The sequence below is a fragment of the Poecilia reticulata genome, chromosome 13, assembly GCF_904066995.2.
Source record: "Poecilia reticulata chromosome 13, P_reticulata-male-v2, whole genome shotgun sequence".
Taxonomy (NCBI): domain Eukaryota; kingdom Metazoa; phylum Chordata; class Actinopteri; order Cyprinodontiformes; family Poeciliidae; genus Poecilia; species Poecilia reticulata.
Genome location: NC_088842.1, coordinates 7,284,320 through 7,302,379, shown reverse-complemented (window position 1 = coordinate 7,302,379; position 18,060 = coordinate 7,284,320).

Sequence of the window (18,060 nt, the reverse complement as noted above, 5' to 3'; positions counted from 1 at the left end):
CAACACCCACACCTGTGTTAATGGAGCAATCACTGAAACGATGTTAGCTGGTCCTTTTTAAGGCAGAACTGCAATGAAGTTGAAATGTGTTTTGGGGGATAAAGTTCATTTTCTAGGCAAATATTGACTTTGCAATTAATTGCTGTTAAGCTGATCACTCTTTATAACATTCTGGAGTATATGCAAATTGCCATTATAAAAACTGAAGCAGTAGACTTTATAAATATTAACATTTGAATCATTCTCAAAACTTTTGACCATGACTGTAGTTCCAAACAACATACCTTCTTGGTTTTGTACGGTAAAAGTTATTTCTGCCAGGTGTGTTGAGTACTTCAGAAATTGGCAACTTTTGTGCCTTCTTTAGAGCATCAAATTAATCAAACCTATTAAACAGAATAAAGAAAAATGTTGAATCACAATAAAAGTATCAAATAAAAAAGTTGAAAAGTTTAAGTTGATTTCAATGTGTGAACTGGTTTTTGGTGTCAGATGCTAACCCGCTTCTCCAGTTTCTGGAGAATGATCCAAAATATTGATAATATCTACAAGTCTATAGCAGTATGGTATTGATGTCTTCCATGTTTTTATGTCTTTAATGTTTTTAATTTTTTCTTCTTTCTTTTTGACGTTTTAATGATGTAATGTTTTTTGTTTTTTTTTGTGTTTATTTTTATTTTTATTTTGTTGTTTTTTTTATTATTTTTTTTAAATCTCTCTTTCTCACTGATTATTTCTGTTTTTATTTTAATTATGTAAAGCACTTTGAAATGCCTTGCTGCTGAAATGTGCTATACAAATAACATTTGATTGATTGATTGATTGATTGATACTAACATTTATACTTTAGTTTTGGCTTCCCTCTTGAAATTTTACTTTATTTCTGTATTGTAGTTTCTCGAGTCTACCATAATAAAAGATTTTGCTTTGATTAGCTCTCAAACATTTTTTTGCACTTCATTAGAAAACAGTCCACAGAAATTTGTTTTGTTTTTATATTGTTTCTGTTCGTTGTGTAAATATAGACAAAAATGATATTGTAGACACATATAAGCTTTATCAAAATTCTCTCCTACGTTTTAAAATAATTTAAAGCAAAAACCACACAAATGCCTAGAGATCAGAAATTTGAAGATATACTTAAGTAATAAGTATCGTATTGTATCGTATCAGTATCAGCGATACTAGCCCTGTATTTATTTGGTATCAAATTGATGAAGTATGCGGTATTGAATAGATAAAACATCCAGTTGTGTGTTTTTGCTAGTCAGCGGTCAGTTGGCAGATTTGTTTAAATTGCTTGAAGGGGCAGTATTATGTATTTTCAAGACACAGCAGTAACTTTTAATAGCACAATCAAGTAAGAAATTATAAAATTGTTGTATCTATTAAACGTAACTTAAAAGAAATTTGACTTTGCAAATTGATGCTTTGAAATTGGGCCTCTGTCTCTTTAAGGAGCTCCTGCTCTTTCCAACACTCCGAGGAGGAGTTTTAGGTAAATAGGCAGAGTTTTGTGAGAGCAAACATTTAGACACTCCAGCTGTGTTTTTGGTGAAGGAATAACATAACATGAAATAAAGTTAAAAAAAAAAGAAGTCCATTTTACATAATACTCCTCCTTTAATAAGGCAACAGCAGCTCAAAATCACTCCTTACAACTAAGATTCTTGCAAATATAACGCCACATGGCCGAATCTTGAGGCGCTCTTGTTAGCAACCTGATGCTACAACTCGCACAGGCTCAAAAAAATTTAACAGGCACAGGTTGGTTAGCACTTAGCATAGACAACATGAAACATTCATACCTTTTATCAACCTTTCAGGCTGTTGGAGGTGGTGTAATGGAGTGGGAGATAATCTCTCAATCCAATAGAGCGTCCTTCAGATGTAGTGGCAATGAGAGATCTACATCACGGATGTGCAGCTAACAAATCTGCAGCAACCGTACGATGCCACCACATCGACACTCATCATATCTGTGAATTTATGCAACGTCATAAGCAAGGTTTAAAAGGTGCAAACGAATTAAATAACTCACTCCTGCAGATCTGTCACAGCTATATGTAAGGACTAAAAACAGACAACGGCAAAAGGCAGAGTGTGATACCAGACACATTACATGAACACAACTCCTCTATGCAGTGGGCTTTGTTCATCTTTCTTTTATTCAATCGCATTCGTGCTCAGATCTTTACAATACAGGGAATCAAAAGCAAAGCAAGTAGGGCTAAATTTCAATAATTGCAGTGATCAGAAATGACTTTTTGACTCGTGTCACTGACGTATGGTGAATCCTAAATGTGTCCGTGCTTCATACTTTCAGTGTGCCAGTCTGATCTAGTCTAAATAACAAGAACCACTTTATTGCTTTAAGGAGCCCTCAATGCCTCCTCGTATTGAAGATCTTAAAGACAACAACAGGCCATGTGGGGGGAAGAGTGGCGTACAGCTCACTTACGAGCACGCTTCTCTTCAATACCACGATGTTGCTTATCTTTAAGAGTGCAAGCTTTGCACACAGCGTTTTGTTCAGGGGTAACATCTTATTTAGTGCATGAGAGGCGAATACTCATTGGCACAATCTAAAAGAATGACAAATAATATCACTGGGTGTAATTAAGGAACTGACATTTTTCCTTATTAAAACAGCTAAATGATACATTTAAAAATTGGATTTCCCATTTAATGATCTCGGGTCAAGACTTGTAATATAGAGAGGAATTCAAAAGGTCACTTTCCTTCTTTTATGATAAAATTTAAATCACCGTCTCGCGGACCAACAGATACCCTCTCACTGGCAGTAAAATAAGCAGACACAGGACGTCTGGTCTCCTTTAAAAGGGCTTTTTACATGAATTTTTTTGACACATTTGCTCTTAATGGAGCCACCGCACTTAGTAATTCAGTATTTCAAAGAGCACTCTGTCTCACTTTCCACAAAAGCATGAAATCATCCATCATTTCTGTTGTTCTGTAGTTAATGAATTTTTCCCTGCCTGCAGTCTCTTACACATGCTTTGTATATTCTTCTGTATGGTCAATTAAGGCTGTAGGCATTTCGAATGTTTCAGAATGTCTGCATGGTTACCAGTAACATTTGTTTTTGCACTATAAACCTTTTTATTTTCATTGTTCTACCGGGGCCTGAAGGATTACTCCCTTTTGCTTCTTATAAATCTTATTGAGAGGCTGAGACAAATGGTTTTTACCTTGAATATAAAGATCCACTTCAGTTCTTACTGTAAATGGTGACTTATATATAGACATGAAACTATCGATGTACAAAACACCAATTCAGATTAATTTTCCCCTTCTCCAATTTGTGCATACATTTCCTCCTAACATGTTTTTTTCATTTTGTACTTGTAAACAACTGCATTTCACTTTATTTTTCATAAGTGACTGGTGTTTCAAAGAATGATAGAGCTAAATAATCATTAGAATGTTCGAGTCCATCATATGTTTATATATATATTGATTTTCTAAATTGAATACATCTGACACCATTTTCTAATAATTTAGCTTCTATTCCTTTTTTTGAACACTTGTCATCCTTGTCAGCCAAAATAAATACAAGAAACTTTCAGTCCTTTTGAAAATATATACATTGATTTTATATAGCCACTTTTGTTTCATAGCAGCTGGCAAGCTTTTTGCTTTCTGTTTTTGTACTTTATTTATCTGTGGTGATAGTACTCAAGTCTTTAAAATTGAAAACCTATTTGCCATCACGGAAATCTTTGCCTCTCCAGACAGATTCTCCATAAAATTCAAGTTCAAGCTCTAACTGTGTCGCTCAAAAACATTTTAAAAAGGCTTCCAGTCAAAAGAAGCATGCAGATTAAATTAAAAAATTTGCTTTAAAACGAAATCTGTTAATAATGTAAGATTCAACTGTATCTGACAGTCGGTGGAAAAGTCCATACAGCATTAATACTTTTTAAAGGCCCTGTATGTTTGCCAGCTGACATTTTATTTTATTAGCTCATCCAGCCTGCTGGCCTTGTTTAATAGGGGACTGGATGAGCAGGCGCACAGGGACATTTTCCAGCACAATCAAATAACTATGTTACCTTCAGTTGTTAATAATGCTGTAACGAAAAACATGACCATCCATCCATCCATCCATTTTCTTGCACCCTTGTCCCTTAATGGGGTCAGGAGGGTTGCTGGTGCCTATCTCCAGCTAACGTTTCGGGCGAGAGGCGGGGTCACCCTGGACAGGTCGCCAGTCTGTCGCAGGGCAACACAGAGACAGACAGGACACAGAAACATGCACACACACACTGACACCTAGGGGCAATTTGGAGAGGCCAATTAACCTGAGAGTCATGTTTTTGGACTGTGGGAGGAAACCGGAGTACCCGGAGAAAACCCACGCATGCACAGGGAGAACATGCAAACTCCACGCAGAAAGACCAGGAATCGAACCCAGAACCTTCTTGCTGCAAGGCAACAACTCTACCAACTGCGCCACTGTGCAGCCCAACCAAAGCCCAAACATAACTTAAAAGAAATTTGACTTTGCAATTTAAAGCCTTAAAATTTGCCTGCGTCTCTTTCAGAAGGCCCTACTCCTTCCAACACGCCCCTTTCAGCATTACATCATTATTATATAAAGGCTGCTCTGTGAGGTGAAAGCTCAGCTGGAAACTGCAGATCCAAGGAGGAGCTTCATGGAAATAGGCGGAGCTTTGTGGTAGCAAATGTTTGAATGGTTGTCGAGGGAGATTCAAGGATTTTTTAAACATGCATGACAGAATCAAAGTAACACTCCAGGTATGTATTTGGTAAGGGAATAACTAGCAACATGATAAAAAGCTTGAAAAAGTGAATTTCACATAATACCCCTGTTCTAACCAGAGAGAAATATAATGGAGCAATGGTATCATTTGAATACTGTAATAAATATAGTATTTCTATCAGAAATCTTAAAAATACACGTATTAGTTTTACAATTGCCTGTCCAACTCCTTTGCAGTGCTATAACTTAAACAATTAAATAATAATAAGTTTGCTTTTATTTGTTCAATTTAACTGAAGCATACGATTCTGATCATAATGATGAGAGCAACTGATAATATATGACATCTTATAACTGCGTACAAGTAGCTAAATGCAGGGGGGCGGGAGGAGGGGGAATTCAACTCAAAAAAATGATGCTGTGATGAGTCAAACTGACTAGAAAATGTGAAAAATAAACAGAAACATTTGGAGAATATCAGTCCTGAGAATTAAATTAACCCCATCACAAAAATCTGAGATAATATTTGCTAAATCTAGTCATCTCAGAAGTTTTGATGGCTCAAAAGAGACACAGAGAAGAACTTTCTACACACTTTTTTTTTTCAAGAATGTTGTGCCCTGGCATAGTTGTTTGGGTGTAATATTTCATGTTTGGAGGTAGGTTATATTTTACCAGGCTCTTATTTTCTTCTTCTTCAGACACCTGATGCATTAGCAACCCCCACCGATTTTAGACTAGCTGCTAATATAGAAGTTCAGACGCCTTCCTATGGGAGTTCAGCTCCCACATGACTCCAGGCCATGGTGTGAAGAAAGCGAGGCAAACACAGTGTGCTCCCGGTTTCTCCTCTGAAGGGGAATCGTTTTGAGGGGAAGCGTTTAAAGATCAACTAAAAACCCATCATATCTGTTCTGTCTACAGTAAAAGATGTGCGAATACTAAGGAAAAAGGTGCCTGGGTATTTAACAGCTGGCCCCGCGGAGAGCAATTTCCAACCCTGTTCTTCTGAAAAGTCTTCATTCATTTAGGGTGTGAAATAATTTGACAACAATCCGGCAGAAGTCGGTCTTTGTCCTAACAATTTGTTTCTACATTAGGCGCCAACATTGAATTGAATTGATTCAAAGTAATTCTATCTGTAGAAGGAGGAGGAGGAGAGGAAAAAAAATAGAAAAGGGAGAAATGCCATCTCAGGGAGAAAAAAAAAATCTCAGCAGCAGATTTTTCAAGGTACCATGGCAACAGATCATTCAGAGAATTTTGATGAGAACAGCAGGCAAAGGGAGGCTGATTACAAGGGAGACAATTTGTTACTCCAATTGCAGGAGCAAAACAGTCTGATTGCATACACACAAGCATTGTGATTTATTCTTCACATGGACCGAAAGTGCAAAAGCACAGTTTTCCCTGTTCCATCGCAGTCCTTCAGACGGAGGATGAGTGAAAGCGGCTGCAGCTCCTTGGCATAGAGATGAAGGGTACCATCAAGAGCCTGGCAGACACAGACTTAAAAAAGAAAAAAAAAAGACGAAAAAAAAACTATTTCCAATCACACAAGAGGAAGTGGCAATCAACACAACGCTGCAGCTGTCTATCTTTGGTGGCTATTCTCACCTTCCAATCTCACTCTCTGCTGCTCAGCAAACAGACCACTGTCCTGACAAACATAATCACTTGGAGCACAGATTTAGTGAGCATCTGTCAGAGGGAAATAATGTGAAAAAAAAACAAAACTCTAAGCTGAACACCTTTTTTTGTGCTGAATAGACAACTCTCAGCTGCACATTATTAGGTGATGACTGCTCCATAAAAAGAAAAATCCCCCCTATGCTCTGGAGCACGATATTCTCAAATATATGATTGGACACTTTACTTCCAGGGCAGCAAACTATGACATAACCCTCCATTCTGCAGAGGGTTAACCTATGAAATGTAGACAGATTTCGATGTCTTTGTAGTATTTACAGTGCCTAGAAAACATAATAAGACCCTCTGAACTTTTCACATTTTACTACATTACAATGGAGGCGCGCACAGATATTTTGGGGGGCAGGTGCTCAAGTGGGGGGGAGGAACCTTGTGTTGCACATGGTATTATTTTTACAGGAATTATTAGGATTAAAGGGGCAGTATTATGTATTTTCCAGGCATAAGGTGCCATTTTATAGTACAATCAAGTAACTGTGTTGCTGTCACTTGTTATAAAAATGCTACATATTTCAAATTTGACTTGGAACAAATCTGACTTTGTAATTTAACACCTTGAAATTGTGCCTCTGTCTCTTTAAAAACTCCTACTCTTTATGAGACTCTGCATTCAGGAAGTCATCACAACACCGCTTTATATTAACCCTTTAACAACATTTTTACCAGCGTTGACAAGTAGCTAGGCAATCCCAGCAGGTGTTTGCAAATTGTTGCTGGCTAGTCTGAAGGAGCTGAGTGTGGGAGAGAGCTATTATATGAGGCAGAAGCTCAGAAGCTTGGAAACCTCAACTCCGAGGAGGAGCTGCGTCTTGAAGGCGGAGCTAGGTCCCCCCAGGCGTTTTGCACAGCTGAATGGTTGCCATGGGAGATTAAAGAGTTTTTCAAACATGCATGAAAGACTCAAAGCAACACTCCAGGTATGTTTTTGATGAGGGAAAATCATCATAGCATGATGTAAACGCTCAAAAAAGTAGATTTTACATAATACTATCCCTTTAATGAGATTAACTACTAGTCATGACAGCTGATGATAAAATTATGTCAGGCAGAAATACAAATATGTGGGGCACTGGTAATATAGGCTTTTAAATCCAGAAATGCTACCTTAGGCCACACACTCTACACTGTAAAAAACAAAACAAAAAAAGAAAGAAGAAGATTTCATAAGGCCACTTTTTTGTCCATTGGAAAAAAAGACAGTACTGTCTATCTGTGTATGTCCCTGACTATACATTTTAACATATTTAATTTAGTATGCTGTATGTGATAGACTGACATGATTTGTAGCATAATTTAAAAAAAGGAATCATGCTACAAATTTTCTGAATTTTCACAACTAAAATTCAGAAAGGGGCTCAAGTCATGTGGCTATGTGGTAGCCTTTGGTTTATGGGGATGTCTGGGAGCAGCTGACTTACCTGGGACTCTTGAGTCCAGTGGGACGGCACAGCACTGTGTGCGTCAGTGGTGACTGTGAAGAAGCGGCACAGATCCACAGCGCACACGGGAGAATCTGTTGACAGGACAAATATTAGTTGTGCACTCCACAAATCAGACAAATGAGATGCACTTCAGTTTAAAACAGACTTGATTTCAGTGCAGGAGCCATACAAAGATCTCATTTAGACATGAGTCAAAGACATTTCTATTCATAGACATGGCCTACATAGTATCAGACCAAGCAAAGCTGTCTGGGTCTAAAAGTGTTGTAAGTTCAGATTTAATTAAAGAATACGAATTAAATTCTTATTTTCAGGTTTGAGTCTGGACACTGTTGCTCATTTTGTGTTTTTATTTTTTTTGTACTGCTTAGTCTCAGCTAAAACAGGTCTACACTTAGGCCTGTAAAAACATCTTAAACCAAACCTCGGAGGTCTTTCAGCCTGTGAACCGGACTGAAAGACCTGAAATCAGTTGGTCATTATTAAGAAAATATTTAACAGAATGCCCTGTAATTTTCCAAAAGTAACTTGTTCAGATTGATGTTTCTTAGCACTGGTTTGGATAAATGATGTTTTTAAAGCCCAAGTGGGGGGGAGCACCTGATAACACCTGAAAACTCATTAGCTACTCATTCATTGCAGGCGGCCAAGCCAAATGAACTGACGCTTTAGAAATATGCTCATTGCTTGAGAATCTTAAGAATGCGCAACATCCTAATTAGGTTTCGTAAGATAATATCAAAAACTTGAACCGCGGCACCGTAATTGCGGCTAACAAGCAGCAGAGAACGTCAAGGTCTGTCATATGCCACGCGTTGTCGTGCTGAACTACAGAGAGGGACTCATGAAAACGAATTAGTCAGACAGCATATCATTGTGGCATTGCTGATAGAGTTGCAGTGGAGGGAAATGTCAAGCATGTATCCGCAGTAAGGCATTTCTCGTCTGAATTGCACGGCAGACGCATCCGGAGGCCGTGCGAGCTCGTGTAGGTGACTTTCAAGGCTCTGCGCCACGGTTTTGTGCTGTAGAATAGAGGAGTGGTAGGGATCAGTGGGTGTATGAAATAGAGGCTAGCGAGGCTGAGATAAAAGGAGGATGCTGGCAAACACACAGAGGATGGGTGGCAGTGACTAAAGGCCCAACCTGAGCACAGCAGCACCGCAGAGCAACCCGCGTCTCTTCCTCTCAGGGGCAACTCTGATGGAGTGTGTTATCAGCGCGGGCAGGCAGGCTAAATCGCTGGTTGAGTAAAGGTTAGAGCTACTGGTCTGTTTCTTTGCCCGCGATGGCAGGCAGGTGAATGTCAAAGCCGCCTGAATCACACGGGGGGGTACACAGTGGGGGCACGGGGCGAATCAGTCCCAGGAAAGGCATAGATTTATGCATCACTCGTGCTCAATGGTGCAACACTTTATTAAGCCGAGCACTTCATCTATGAGCAATATGTCATCCAAAGAGAGTGTCGGCGGTGGAGGGGGGTTCAGGATGTTTTCTATGCCGAGAGCTGTGATTGTATGTGGGTAGTTTACGCTGAAGTCTGATCTTTAAGTTGTTAAATTAAACTACGCGCTAGACTGACCACATCGTAATGAATTAGTTTAGTGCAAGCAAGTTGAAGGCTGAAGCGCATCACTAACGCCCCACCTCAGAGAGATGATGTTAGCTAGCCTTAAGATAGAATATACTGTTTTTTTCCCTCCAGAAGTGAGAGGTCCTAATTAGTACTCTGTTCCACTTTCTTTACTAAATACAAGGCAGCAACAAGGCACAACCTTTATCACTTACTTAGTTTTTCTTTAAGTGGTTGTCAACACTTGTATGAGCAGTATGTTTGTTAGCAAACACTGTGTAGTCATTTCTACACCTTTCACCACATTTGTAGAGCCTAAGCTCCATATCCCACATTAATATTACTTCTTTTCTTTTTTTTAAGCAAATCCGTTACAATCAGCATTTAAGTCTTGGGTTAGCCATTACCTTACACCGCATAAAGAAGAAATTCAACACTACCAATAGATATTGTAGGATTTTTTTGGACTGGTTACAAAAGTGTACAGAAGCAACAAATGCCAGGTGCTTTAGCTATACTTAGTTTTAATTATTGTCATTTATAAAGAGCATCGAGTCGCTGGCTTGCAGCATTCACTCCTCCTGGACGAGAACACATGGCGACAATCACTTAACTGAACTGAAATGCACCAAATTCTGCAGCACATCTACATGTGAAGGTTGTCAAAGTCAAGCTAGCATAACTGACCTACTTCCCTTGCCATGTTTTTTTTTCTTTAAATGAAAACGTTACTAAGCATATAAATATAAATAATTGTGTATCGTGTGTGCATTGAAGATTTAGCATGCTATGTGGACAACATGACAGTAAAACCAATAGTAGTTATCGTTGGTGAGCAGTTTTTCTACCCTCCAAAAAGGGAGCTGGGGGATGGGATTTTGCACGGTTGTCAAGTTGTAACATGTCTATAGACAGTAAAAAATATTAGTCTAAGCACAGAGCCCTGTGGTACGCCACAAGTGATTCTACAGTGTGAAGAATCATCATTCATATGAACAAACTGGAAGCTGTTGGACAGATAGGATTTAAACCAGCCCAGTGGTGTTCCTTTGGTCTCTACAGCATTGTCAAGCTTCACTAAGAGAATATTGTAATTGTGTCAAAAGCATCACTGAGATCTAACAAAACCAGAACAGAAACAAGTCCAAGAGAGGCCAAGAGAATATCATTAGTGACTTTCACAAGTGCCATTCAAGTGCTGTCATGAGCTCTGAAACCCGACTGGAATTCTTCAAACAGGTTGTTACTGTTTAGATGCTCACAAACTTGATTAGTAACTATGTTCAAGGATTTTAGATAAAGGGATATTAGATATAAGTCTGTAATTCATTAACTCATCTTGATCAAGAGAATGTTTCTTAAGTTTAATTAGAGCTATGTTAAAAGCCTGTGGTATGTATCTGTTTGCTAAGGACACATTAATCATTTCTAAGATGGAGGCCGTAATCAAAGGGAACACATAATTTGGCTGAGACGGGGTTCAAAATGCTAATCAAAGGCTTAGAAGGAGCTAATTTATTTTAATAATAATAATAATAATAATAATAATAAATGTAATTTGTACCGCACTTTTCATTAGAAAAAATCTCAAAGTGCTACACAGTGCAACTAAAATCATAGATAAAATCAACATCATAAAAAATCATGTGGAGGCAGAGTAGGCTTGCTTAAATAAAAAATGTTGATAACTTGGAAAGCTGAATTGAAACAAAACAATCCAAACGCGTATCAAGTTGATAAATGTGATTTTCTTTTGTATGGTATATTTATGTTGTGCAATAGGTCTCGAATTTCATTAACAGTGGTCTGAAAAAAGGCTTTTAAAAGCCTTAAATGTGAATTGGTGAAATCTGCAGAATCCCTGGTGTGTTTGTGCATTTGCGTGCGTGCGTGTGTGTGTGTAAATGACCCTGTTTTTTTTCCCTGTTTTCTATAACTGTCGTTATGCGTTCGATGGTGATTTTGTATCAAACTGGCAAGCCTGCAGTTGTAGGATTATAGTGCTACAATAACATGACTCATTCTGCAATATATGCCTTCGGGCTCCTCTTCTTCTCGGTTTTATTGCTGGTTGCAGCAGGAGAAATAAAATTGTAAATACACAATGTTTTGTTTCCAACTGGCACAAAAAGTAGATCTGGGATTTGGCTATAATTGAGACAATGTTGGATTCCAACAGTACATCTGCCCAGCATTGAAAGCAATCTGTTCAAGGTTCCCTCTGTGCAGAAAATCCCCCAGCACCGGAGATTTTGTGTGATATCGCAGCCTTGGTTCTCACTGTTCTTTCTTCCGGGGGCATCCTTTTGTTTGAGCATTTTTGCAAGATAAGCAAGAAGTAAGTTGGAGAACAGCTGTTTTGTTTGCCGCACTTGTGCTTTTAAACGGGACTAGCGAATGAGGTGAGTGCAACAGCTCGCTCCGGTTCCTCCACTGACAGGCCTTTATCCATTAATCCCTCAGTTGGACAAAAGTGCTTGAGGTTAAACAGATGTTGCTGCTCTTTTCTCAGAGGAGTCAAGTGTGTACACAGGAAGGGAGAAGGAGCTGGAGCGAGGGCCCCTACAGCACCTGCAGCGCCACAACTTCAATAGATAACACTAAGCGTTTTGAACGTTTCCAACCCCAAAGCGCCATCTCACCATCTTTCCTGCCACCGTCATTTTAACTCGACTTTTGATACGGACCGTTTGCTGTGATTCCCTGTTAATTTCCCCCGGGGCCGATCATTCAATATTCAATACCTTGTGTTATTCAGCAACAACTGCGGATCAAGAGATTGAAGCGTCGTTCCTTGATCAATACTACCAGAGCTCAGAAAAATGGTGGGTTGAAAAACTCATCCAAAGATGCAGAGCAATATCTTTTTGTGTGTGTGCATGTGTGTGTTTCTGTTGGTTACAAATTTAGCTCAACCTCATACAAAACACTAAAGTTTAAAGCAAATGTGTTGGAATCTCCTACTGGAAAAGTAGTGAAGTGATAAATTATTTCAGATTAGGCGACTGGTTTATTTAACACGAATCATATGAACCACTTCTTAGTGCAAGGCTCCTAAGAGCAGCTGTCAGCGGCATAATGGAGAAGCATTGTTGTGATGACATGCTGAAAGAAGAGTGTTAGAGAGGGCAGGAATTTCTTAAAGAGACAGAGGTCAATTTCAAGATGTGAGTTACAGCTATGGTGCAAAGTCATTTTTCCTTCAAATAGTTTTTAATATATTCAGCATAGCTGAAGGTAACTTAATTTGATTTTGCTAAAAAAAAATGGCGACAAAAATAATCAGCGCAAATCTTGACAGAAAAAGGTTTACGACAATATATGGAAAAAAACGCCGTGATCAAAGCTTCCTAAGTGTCAGCCTTATCAAGAGAAAAGAAGCGTGGCTCTCCTTTCCCCTCGCACCGCATCTCCTCCACTTTCGGAGGAGAAAAATGCAAAGAGAAGGTATTACCGTCTTAATTTAGACAACCTATGATCCATTTTAATGAGCCGTTCTCCTCAAAGCACATGTTTAGCAGTTACATATCTCTATGATGCACCAAATGTTCTTAAAAAAAAAAAAAAACATTCCTTATGACAGAGACAGACATGGAGACATTCATCATTACTAAACCGAGACCGGCGTTGTTAAATGCGGCAGATGTTGTAGCAGTCAAAGAAAGGATTTGCACAGGCATCACGTTTCTAGACCAAATACGCTGAGTTTACATGATTTATGTCTGATTAATGTCTTTAAGAGTTGTGTTGAGAGAGCCAAAAAAAAAAAGAAGGGAGAAAAACTGCAGCTCTGTAAAACAGAGTGTGATTAGCGGCAAGGACTAATGCTTGTTAGTGCCTTTCCAGTATACATTAATTGCTAAAGGTTGTCAGTGTGAAGCATGAGGGGGAAGATCAATTGGTGTTTAATCCTGTTTGGGTTTAACTGCACAGGGACTCTTTTGAGCAATTAACTCCAGGAAGGATGGCTGAGACACTGTGAAATCACTTTACACACCATGACAGTAGAACTATTCAGAAATGCATCAATACGAGCAAAAATGGAGGAGGATACAATTGATTTGACAGACGCGAACATTGAAATCGTTTCTTTCGGAAAACAAGAGCAACGACTCAAAAGTCTTTCAGAGACAGAACGGCTGCGTTCTGTTTCCCTGAGACTTTTCTTGAAATTGAGTCACACGAGTCGGGCAACTTTTTTTTTTCCCAATAATCCAGGAGTCCTTGGTGTTCAAAAATGGATTGCTTTCATATGACCATCACATTAAAGTGTGTGTCAGTCAAACAAATGTGTTTTCCTCCAAAGGAATGGCAGCCTCAGCTGTTTCTGCAAAGGCTGCAGAAAAAAAAACAAAAAGAAGAAGCTCTTCCCATATGTAAGACAAAGCTCTGGAGGAAACTATGGATCATTCCCATCTGCAGAGAGGAAATAATCAAGGTCGGTGTCACGGAAATGCTTGGAAGGGGTAGACCTTTCCTTAAAACACATAAGAGGCTTTTCAAGTCCCAAAACAATAAGCTACTTCAGTAGTTTCTGTTCAAACACCTCACTCAATTACTGAATAAGGTTTTAGTAACACAAAAGACATATTAACGTCTTTTGTGTTAAATGCCATATTAATTTCTGACTTTACATTAAATATTTTAACAATTCTTTTTTTTTTTGTGGGGTAGCAGTTAAAACAATTTTTAAAGACATGAAGTCTTCACATACTGACATGTTTTTAATCATTGTTAATCTGAGGAATCTGATTAATCGTTTCAGCTCTAATCCACACCGGGTGAGAATTACACATACGGCTTCATTGATACTTGAATAAATTCTTGGTAGATATTCATTCTCTTATCAGAAAATGTAGAACTCATGTAAAAGTTGTACATAAAAATCTAAAAGCATTAAAGTTGTAGTCAGTATCAAGTAGCATTCCAGCTTCCCAAGCTCAATTTTCTTTAGATTGTCTTAGAAACGCTCTTTAGAAAAATCAGTAGGTAGGCAAATTTTACATGAATAATTTAGAACCATGTTCCACAGAAAAATCCACAAATGGGTAAATCTGCGAATACTGAACCACGGATAGGCGGCGGCCATTTCAGGCAGAAAAACAGACTCATAGAATGATAGTAAACCTCCATGATGAGCAGCTGGTCTACTGGTTTCTGGTCAGAAAGCATCTTTAATCTTTCAAACATTTTGTCATTGTTGTCAAACAGCTCAATCCTTTGGCTTGTCCAATTTGGTTGTCGTAAACTTCTTTTAAGAAGTTGATTTTGCCGTATATGTTGATACAAAACTTGATTAACCATGGATAACAACGCTGGTGTTTTCCTGTCAAAGAGCTTGCTACAAGTATAAGAGTATTTTTCGGTTTTGTCTTACAGGATAAATGTTATGCTCCCTTTTTCACAAGCTGACATTTTTGTGAGGTTTTATGAAATATCTGGCAGGCCCTGGTAAAACAAGACTTACAGATAGCAAAACAGCTCCTTCACAATGCATAAATTTCCACCTCTTTTCATAGCAGCCACATTTGGGGTGTGGTAAGGCTAGCTTGATTCAAACTCCAACATCTTTTCTACAGGGAAAGCCTGTTTTAAGATCAGAAGAACTCAATTGAAGACATTTTACTCATGTAAGTGCATCAGAAGACTTTACTAAAAGATTTACACTAGAACACACAAACTTAATTGCATTTTTTCAACTATAACCTGAGCTGATAAAAATCCATTTCTGAGGTATGGCTTGTGTTTCAAATGAATAGTATTGTACTTAAAACATCACCCATTGAACTTTTCCATGCGCCTTGTCACATTACAACATTGTATTATATTGAGTTTTTATATAAGCATGTGAGAGCTTCACAGGATTTGTTTTATAACCTGACCCTGATATAAACATCTTCACAACTATTTCCTTAAACTGTGTGGAGGATAAATCATCAGCATGCTGCTGATGATTTATGGATGTTCTCCAACAAATCTCTGAGGCCTTCACAGAACATCATACTGAGATTACATGTAAGTCGGATTTATTTAGGGTGACCAAACATCCTGTTTTCTCCAGATATGCCCACTTTTCATGTTCTGTCTGACAAGCCGAACAAATAAACTTCCTTCCTACCGTCCCGGTCACAACAAATGGGTGGTGGATAGAACTGTGCACATAGCTGACGTGTGTGTTTCTGTGTGTAACAAAGATGCCAAAGGTCACATGTAGACCAAAAGTATAAAAAAAAACGGCTGTTCAGAGTGAGAAGTCATCTATTGGTTGACTGAGAACGAAGAAGACGAAAACTAAATACTGGAGTAGTCTGCAAACATTTATTTAAGTGTCTTTCAGAGATCGCTGCTTGTTATTATAATGTTCATATTGAATATAATTTCAGATTTTTGTGTAATTTTTGTCCAGGTCCACCTAAGAAATGAACTATTATTGTTTCAGGTTAATTTACTAGGCAGAAGAGAAATTATTAGCTATGCACCGATATGGAAATTTGGACCGATGTGGTACCTGATATATTTACTGATATCATATTAAATGTATTTCTCCAGACTTTTGACACTGTCAGCAGTACTGATAGCGACACCAATTCAGACATACTGTGCATCCCTGGTGATTATTTCTAGTATTTATATACTTGTTATCTTGTGAAAGCTTATCTGAAGTTTGTTATTTAACTATTATAACCATATAAAAATAGTTAAATTCAAAAAGCCCATTTCAAAAGTCTTCTTTAAGCAAACAAAGTTGGACTGAAGCATTTCAGGGTTGGTCCGAGTGATTCCATTTTTAGAAATCACAATTGTGTCACCATGTTTTATTTCAACTGCATTTTCTTAGGGGTGTCAGATTAAATACAAATGCATGTCACGCTTCCCAGTTTTATTTGTTAAAAAAACAACAACATGAAAACAGACATCTTCCTTCCTCTTCACATATATGCAGCATAACTTTGTTTTGGCCTGTTAAGAAAATTCCAAGGTAAATAAACATGCTAACATGTAGACAGCTGGATAAACATAAAGTTTACCATAAAGCACTTTTCTTTGTTCCTTTTTTTAAGGTTAAGCCAACTAAATCAGTAGATGAGGAAGGTTTGATAAACTACTCTAAGCTGGGAAAGTGTCAGACTACAAGAAAATATATGTAAAAAAAACAGAACTAGGCAGCTTCGAACTAAATACCAAGTTGTGTTTTCATTCTGTCCAACTTAGTTTAAGCTTTTGACATTCCAATATTAGCTCTTAAGCACTGAAAATGACTTTCTTGTCCATATCGACAATGATTTTCCTTTTCTAACGTTTTAAACAAGACACTACACCTTTCCTGTATTGAAAAAGACTTATTGACCATTTAGAAATCTTGTCCGGGGGCTTCCAGCTTCTGCTAGAAATCTTTTCTTAAGTAAGACATTTATCCATAACGTACCTCCCAGTTAAATCGAGGTTTATCTAATAAGAAATTCAGTGAAGCGGAATGGGTTTACATTATGCTAAATCCACACAGTGTCACACTTTATTCTCTTTCTGCTACAAGCCAATTGATTTTGCTCACAGCCCATAGATCTGCAGGGGGTTGAGGGAGAAAAAAAAAAAAGAAGCCCCACGTACAAAACAATTTCTGGCTCAGGAGAACACCACCCTCGAATCCGAACCTTATCAAGAAATATGGGATTCTTTATGATCTACCATCATGTGTGGAATATTGCTGGCACAAGAGGCGTTCACTTCAAGGGACAAAAGAGAGACCTGGGAAATTCAGAGAGGGAGAAAAAGATAAAAGGATCCAAAAGGCAGAATAATACAAAACGGTAAAATGGAGGGGGTGGGAGCGTGACTGGGATGAAGACAAGGATCTTAGCAGCTCCAGCTAGCTTCAAACAACTTAGGGAATCAAATAAGGAAATTATGCAAAACTGGAAACATTTTCTACGCCGTTGGAGTTTGTTTCGAACATTGAGAGGAACGTGTTAGTACACCAACAACAGTGCTACTGCTTAGAGGTGGAAAGCTGACTTGTTCTGTAACGACGCTGATAGGCAGCGTTAACCCTTGGGCATGCGAGGACTGTGGCAAATGATACAAGTTTTACGTGTGTGGGGTCGGTTAGACCCCATTTCTAAACACAAGGGTTAAGGTTGTTTAAAAGGTCCTAATTAATGTCTGATGCAAAACGTGTACACTTATTTTGCTTCACCTTTTTACCTGCTGCACATTTACCGAGTTCGTTTTGGTAACACTTTATTTGAAGGGGTGTGCATAAGACTGACATGACACTGTCATAAACACTTTTATGACACTTTTAATGCAAAGTTTGCATTTTTAATGGACTTTTAATGCAACTTTTGGAGCAACTTTGCATTAAAAGTGTCATTATTTACCGAATGACACTTAATGACAACTGTCATAAACATTCATAAAGACTTCTTTATATTCATGACAGGTGTCATGTCATGTTTATGACGGTGTCATGTCAGTCTTATGCACACCCCTTCAAATAAAGGTGTTACCTTTGTTTTAAAGAAATGTATTCTATTTTCAACTTTTACAGTGTCCTTGTCACAACCCTTTGGGGTCTTCATTCGTTTGTT